The sequence below is a fragment of the Bos grunniens genome, chromosome 23, assembly GCF_055505025.1.
Source record: "Bos grunniens cultivar Pamir isolate PY7600 chromosome 23, Bosgru_T2T1.0, whole genome shotgun sequence".
In the NCBI taxonomy this organism is placed as follows: domain Eukaryota; kingdom Metazoa; phylum Chordata; class Mammalia; order Artiodactyla; family Bovidae; genus Bos; species Bos grunniens.
The window spans coordinates 30,103,619-30,110,718 of NC_141187.1; the positions used below are offsets into that span (position 1 = coordinate 30,103,619).

The following is a 7,100-nucleotide window of genomic DNA, read 5'->3' on the forward strand; positions in this document are numbered from 1 at the left end:
AGGATAAAGAATTTGGATACATTAGTTACACAAAGACCTTCCTTTTTAAAACAGAATTGCTGACCTTGAGTAATGAACCTTCACAGGAAAGCTGCTAACTTCAGCCACTATCCCCTGCAAATACTCACTTGTCTTATATTCCAGATCCCTCATCAATTTTCCTAGAGTAAAAGAACAAAAGGACAGTGAGCAATTCTTTCTTTCTTTTTTTTTAGCCACACTGCTTGGCTTGTGGGAAGACCAGGGATTGAACCTGGGCTGACGGCAGTGAAAGCATGGAGTCCTACCCACTGGACCACCAGAGATTCCCAACAAGAAGCAATTTTAACACCACAGCTTCTAGGTCAGGTTCTCTTACATGGGCTCATATAACTTTAGATGATGACAGGGCACCATGAAAGTTCAAGTGAATTAGAGAAAGCAATTCAGGAGACACCCAGAGCTGTGCAGGCTAAATTGTTTCTTGTAAGCATATATACCAACAAGTGCTGAACCTACCTGGTGCTTCATTAAAGAGTACTTTGGGCACACCACCTGTTAAACCAAGTCCGAAACTTCTAGTCCAAACCCACACTGTTTCTCTCCACTCTTACAGATACCTCTTTGAGATACATTCTCCCAGTATTCTTTAAATTGGTAAAAAAAATCTTATTGTGACATCTACCATCTTTACTATTTTTAAATGTATAGTTCGTTAATGTTCAGTTCAGTTCAGTCACTCAGTCGTGTCCCACTCCTTGCAACCCCATGGACTGCAGCACACCAGGCCTCCCTGTCCATCACCAACTCCCGGAGCTTGCTCAAACTCATGGCCATCAAGTCGGTGATGCTGTTCAGCCATCTCATCCTCTCTTGTCCCCTTCTCCTCCTGCCTTCAGTCTTTCCCCGCATCAGGGTCTTTTCCAATGAGTCAGTCATTAATGTTAAGTATATTTAAATAAATATGCAGTTGATTTCCAGAATTTTTCCATCTTTAAAAACTGAAACTGTATACCCATTAAACAGCAGCTCCTCATTTCCCCCTCCTCTCAAACCGTGGCAACCACTAATCCACTTTCTGTTCCCATGGATTTGATTGCTTGAGAGACCTGATATACAGGGAATCATATATTACTTGTCTCTTTGTGACTGGTTCCTTTCACTTACCCTAATGTCCTCGAGGTTCATCCATGATATAGTACGCAGCACAATTTCCTCCCTTTCTCAGGTTGGATAGTATTCCAGCGTCTGCATGTGCCGCATTCCGATTCTCCATTCATCCATCGATGGGTGTTTGGGCTGTTCCTGCATCCCATCTGGGGTGAATAATGCTGCTATGAACGTGAGAGTGCTAAGATCTCTTTGAGATTAAAATTCTCTTTTAATTCTTTAGGAAGTGGGAATGCTGGACCATATGGTAATTATATTTTTAATTTTTTGAGGAAATGCCTCACTCATACTCTCAGTGTTTTGAGATTCTCTCCCAATGTTCTTTTTACCTCACTGTTAGATATGAAATATCCTTTTACCATCTTGAGACCTCTGGCTGTGACTCTATTTTAGTCTAGGTTCCATTCTTAGACTATCATGTGCTTTGGACTTAGATTCCCTCCCCGGCGTCCCTGCCTGGTGTGAATGACACACAAAGAGGAAGGAACTCTGAGAAGTCACAGCCACGCTGACAACCTAAGGACACATCTTAGAGAAAGAAAGGTTTCTAGGTTCAGAACCCCCTCCTTTACGACTGAATTCTCTGAGTCTTTTCTCTGAAGAAAGAAGTATATCTGAAATTTCTTCTGCCCGATTTTTGATTGCAGGACTGATCAGCTTTCCAACCCGGAACTTCTTCCAGGATATCTAGAGTAATGACGTCACAGTGAGAACTCCTGAGAGAAGGGTGTGATTTCCCACCATCACCGCCTGCACATGCACACGAGCACTAACAGTAGCCCAAAGACGCAGAGAGGACAAGATGATTTCCAACTGGTGGCTTTCAAGGTCAGAGTCGAAGAGTAGAATATTGAGTTCTGAAGAAAGCGTCATGATCCAAGGATTCTCTCCCCACCAATATGTCATTTATAGACAATATTCAAAAAGAAAGAAAGCCTTTGAAAGTCTTTGAAACATGCTACTGATATTACAGGCTCTAAAGAAATTACCTGAGGATATGAACTAGACGAATTAAAATTAAGCTTTAAATATACATTTTAAAAAGCATTAAATTTAAAATTAAGGTATGCTGCTGCTGCTGCTGCAGCTGAGTCTCTTCAGTCATGTCTGACTCTGTGCGACCCTATAGACGGCAGCCCACCAGGCTCCGCCATCCCTGGGATAGCTGGGCATATATATAAACTAAATCTAAAATGAAAAAAGTCTGAGATTTTGATCTTATTATCAAACATGATTAGATTCAAAGCAAAAAAAATTATTAATGAAACAAAGGTATTTTATGGTACTAAAGATTATAATCATCAATTAAGATGTAACCCACCTTAAGGATCATACAGGGGAAAAACATCAAAATATAAAAAGCAATATGCATGCATGCAAAGTTGCTTCAGTCGTGTTGCTCCTTGCCACCCTGTCGACAGTAGCCTGCCAGGCTCTTCTGTCCGTGGGATTCTCCAAGCAAGAATACTGAAGTGGGTTCACGTGCCCTCCTCTAGGGACTCTTCCTGACCCAGGGATCGACCCTGCGTCTCTATGTCTTCTACATTGCCGGGTGGGTTCTTTACCACTAGTGCCACCTGGAAAGACCTAATATATATATTATGTTTATATAGTTTCCTTTTAGCAATGAATTTTTGCCCATTTTTCTTGTGTTCTCATAGTGAGAATACACTATGGGCAAAAACTCATCGCTAAAAGGAAACTTTGGGTGACTTTTTTCTAGTTTATGATGTATCAAATAGTAAAAAATATAGCATCAATACAAAATACCTAAACAATGTAATTGATAAGGAAAACCTCATGGACATATATAAAATTCTATTCCAAAGAGAGAATGTAGCTTCTTTTTGAATGTTTAGAACTGTCCAAAATTTCACAACATATAACACAAAGCCTCAATAAAGCCCAAAATAGTGAATTGGCAGCAAACTCATCTAATCACAAGAGTTAAAAACTGTGAAACATAAGAGTATTAGAAACTGACCCTTTCCCCCCACCAGCACCACTGACAGAAGAAGAAAAAGGTGAGGAGAGTCTCTGAAGAGGCTCTTAACTGGAGGGGAAGGTTACACAGAGTCTCACCTCCTTGTCCTGGTCCTGCTTACCTGCGCTGGATCCCATCACCTGCTGCCTACAGGACCGTCCTGGCATCAGGCTGGTTACAGAAAAACCGTCGGTTCTGGCGTCTTGATCTTTGGAGTCGATGCCGCTCAGCAAGGTCTTGCCTCAGCCGTCCCTGCTTTGTCACCACTGACCCTCCAGAGCACACCCAACCCCCACACACCAGCCCTGAGGCGGGGAGGTCATAGTAAGTTTTGGCCCATGTGGGCCAAGGTCCTCTCTCCACCCCTCAGCTCACTTCCCACACAAGGACAACAGAGATTAGCAGGCATCCAGGCAAGTCATGGGCTGGCACTGACCCTCATCAGGGTGAGAGGTTTAGGTCAGCAGAGCATCAGATCAGATCAGATCAGATCAGTCGCTCAGTCGTGTCCAACTCTTTGTGACCCCATGAATCGCAGCACGCCAGGCCTCCCTGTCCATCACCAACTCCTGGAGTTCACTCAGACTCACGTCCATCGAGTCAGTGATGCCGTCCAGCCATCTCCTCCTCTGTCGTCCCCTTCTCCTCCTGCCCCCAATCCCTCCCAGCATCAGAGTCTTTTGCAATGAGTCAGCTCTTCACATGAGGTGGCCAAAGTACTGGAGTTTCAGCTTCAACATCAGTCCTTCCAAAGAAATCCCAGGGCTGATCTCCTTCAGAATGGACTGGTTGGATCTCCTTGCAGTCCAAGGGACTCTCAAGAGTCTTCTCCAACACCACAATTCAAAAGCATCAATTCTTCGGTGCTCAGCCTTCTTCACAGTCCAACTCTCACATCCATACATGACCACTGGAAAAACCATAGCCTTGACTAGATGGACCTTTGTTGGCAAAGTAATGTCTCTGCTTTTGAATATGCTATCTAGGTTGGTCATAACTTTCCTTCCAAGGAGTAAGCGTCTTTTAATTTCATGGCTACAGTCACCATCTGCAGTGATTTTGGAGCCCAGAAAAATAAAGTCTGACACTGTTTCCACTGTTTCCCCATCTATTTGCCATGAAGTGATGGAACCGGATGCCATGATCTTTGTTTTCTGAATGTTGAGCTTTAAGCCAACTTTTTCACTCTCCACTTTCACCTTCATCAAGAGGCTTTTGAGTTCCTCTTCACTTTCTGCCATAAGGGTGGTGTCATCTGCATATCTGAGGTTATTGATATTTCTCCCGGCAATCTTGATTCCAGCTTGTGTTTCTTCCAGTCCAGCGTTTCTCATGATGTACTCTGCATAGAAGTTAAATAAGCAGGGTGACAATATACAGCCTTGACGTACTCCTTTTCCTATTTGGAACCAGTCTGTTGTTCCATGTCCAGTTCTAACTGTTGCTTCCTGACCTGCATACAAATTTCTCAAGAGGCAGATCAGGCGGTCTGGTATTCCCATCTCTTTCAGAATTTCCCACAGTTTATTGTGATCCACACAGTCAAAGGCTTTGGCATAGTCAATAAAGCAGAAATAGATGCTTTTCTGGAACTCTTGCTTTTTCCATGATCCAGTGGATGTTGGCAGTTTGATCTCTGGTTCCTCTGCCTTTTCTAAAACCAGCTTGAACATCAGGAAGTTCACGGTTCACATATTGCTGAAGCCTGGCTTGGAGAATTTTGAGCATTACTTTACTAGCGTGTGAGATGAATGCAATTGTGTGGTAGTTTGAGCATTCTTTGGCATTGCCTTTCTTTGGGATTGGAATGAAAACTGACCTTTTCCAGTCCTGTGGCCACTGCTGAGTTTTCCACATTTGCTGGCATATTGAGTGCAGCACTTTCACAGTATCATCTTTCAGGATTTGGAATAGCTCAACTGGGATTCTGTCATCTCCACTAGCTTTGTCCATAGTGATGCTTTCTAAGGCCCACTTGACTTCACATTCCAGGATATCTGGCTCTAGGTCAGTGATCACACCATTGTGATTATCTGGGTCGTGAAGATCTTTTTTGTACAGTTCTTCCGTGTATTCTTGCCATCTCTTCTTAATATCTTCTTCTTCTGTTAGGTCCATACCATTTCTGTCCTTTATCGAGCCCATCTTTGCATGAAATATTCCTTTGGTATCTCTGATTTTCTTGAAGAGATCTCTAGTCTTTCCCATTCTGTTGTTTTCCTCTATTTCTTTGCACTGATCGCTGAAAAAGGCTTTCTTATCTCTTCTTGCTATTCTTTGGAACTCTGCATTCAGATGTTTATATCTTTCCTTTTCTCCTTTGCTTTTCGCTTCTCTTCTTTTCACAGCTATTTGTAAGGCCTCCCCAGACAGCCATTTTGCTTTTTTGCATTTCTTTTCCACGGGAATGGTCTTGATCCCTGTCTCCTGTACAATGTCACGAACCTCATTGCATAGTTCATCAGGCACTCTATCAGATCTAGACCCTTAAATCTATTTCTCACTTCCACTGTATAATCATAAGCTGTGGCTCAGCAGAGTAACTGTGGCTCAGCAGAGCATAGACCTCAGTTTTCTTCCTGTCCCCGGCAGGGGGCGACACTCCTGACACACAGGAGGTTCTCCATCAGTTCCCTCCCTCCTGGAAGCTGTTTCCCAACAACTAATTATAGACTGTGTTGCATTTACATCTCATTCTACGCTGCTGTGAATCCCTTGGTGTGTCACTCACTGAGACCCAGTAAAGAGCCTGACATCTAGTAACCACATAACAAATGATTCGCGAATCAGTGTGGGATTTTCTTCAACTGACTCATACATGCATACAGTCTAAAAAGTTCATATGACATAAAGGGTTACAGTGAAAAGTAAATTTCCTCCTCTATCCCGTCCAAAATGTTTCCACATTCCCTCCCTGGACAAGGTAAGTGTTACAGTTTAGACAGTCTTCTAGAGAGAGAGTCCATTTTGTAAGATGGTATTTTCCATACATTCTATCTACAACTTTGTTATCAATTAGCAATATATTCTGAGACTATTCTACTTTTAAAATATAAATCTAATTCAGTTTAAGATATTGATAATAATGATTTTCCACTGCTGATTTTAAACATTTAAGTATAGGAATAATCCTCCATCTTCCACAATAATAGAATTTTTTTCTAGACAAAGTCATCCAAATTTAAAATATACTCATTTTCCAATCTTTCTGAGACTACTTGTCTTCGTGGTTAATTTCTGGCTAATATGATGAAGCAGATGTAAATTTTTGAATTTTGGTCTTCAAGGGAAGAAACTTTTCTTCCTTCCCTGCTTTCCCTGGTTGCTCCCAAACCATGAACGTGGTCTTAGGTTCCTCGGTCCATGCCAACAAGAGCGACGTCCCAGGGAGAGCAGAGAGGAAAGGTCCCGGGGACCTGGATGCCTGGACAACCTCGTGCTGCAGGGCCTCCCTAACGTTAAGGTGTTAGCCGCTCAGTTGTGTCTGACTCTTTACAAGCCCATGGACTGTAGCCCTCCAGTGTCCTCTGTCCATGGGATTCTCCAGGAAAGAATACTTGAGTGGGTTGCCATGTCCTTCTCCAGGGGATCTTCCCACCCCAGGGATCGAAACCTGAATTGGGGGGCGGGCGGACTCTCTACCATCTGAGACACTAGGGAAGCCCAAGCAGCCCTGCAGCCGCCCTAGCAGCCCTGGAACTCCCTGCCTCACTGTCCTGGGAGACACACACCAGCTTCCTTCCTGTGAGACCAGTGTTACTTGGGTTCGGCTGCACACAGTGAATTAATACATATCGGGAGAACAGGATTCCCAGGAGTGTGTGTTCATGATGGTGTGTTGTGAGATGAGCAGAGATGTATTTACAGTGTCACCCCTGGCTCCCGGGACATTACTGTGAGCTGGAGGAAGGGAGAACTGGGCTGGGGGTGGGGGTGGGGGGCAGCACAGGGAGCCTGGAGATGTTAC

The 7,100-nt window shown here is 43.5% G+C and overlaps 1 long non-coding RNA gene across 1 annotated transcript; it reads left to right on the plus strand.

The window, feature by feature from the left end:
- Positions 1 to 214: 214 nt before the first annotated feature.
- LOC147347158 (uncharacterized) lies at positions 215 to 2,248 on the plus strand. The gene is made up of 2 exons (XR_015152182.1): positions 215 to 343; positions 1,797 to 2,248. It is a non-coding gene; the product is annotated as an uncharacterized LOC147347158 (long non-coding RNA).
- The last annotated feature ends 4,852 nt before the right edge of the window (positions 2,249 to 7,100 follow it).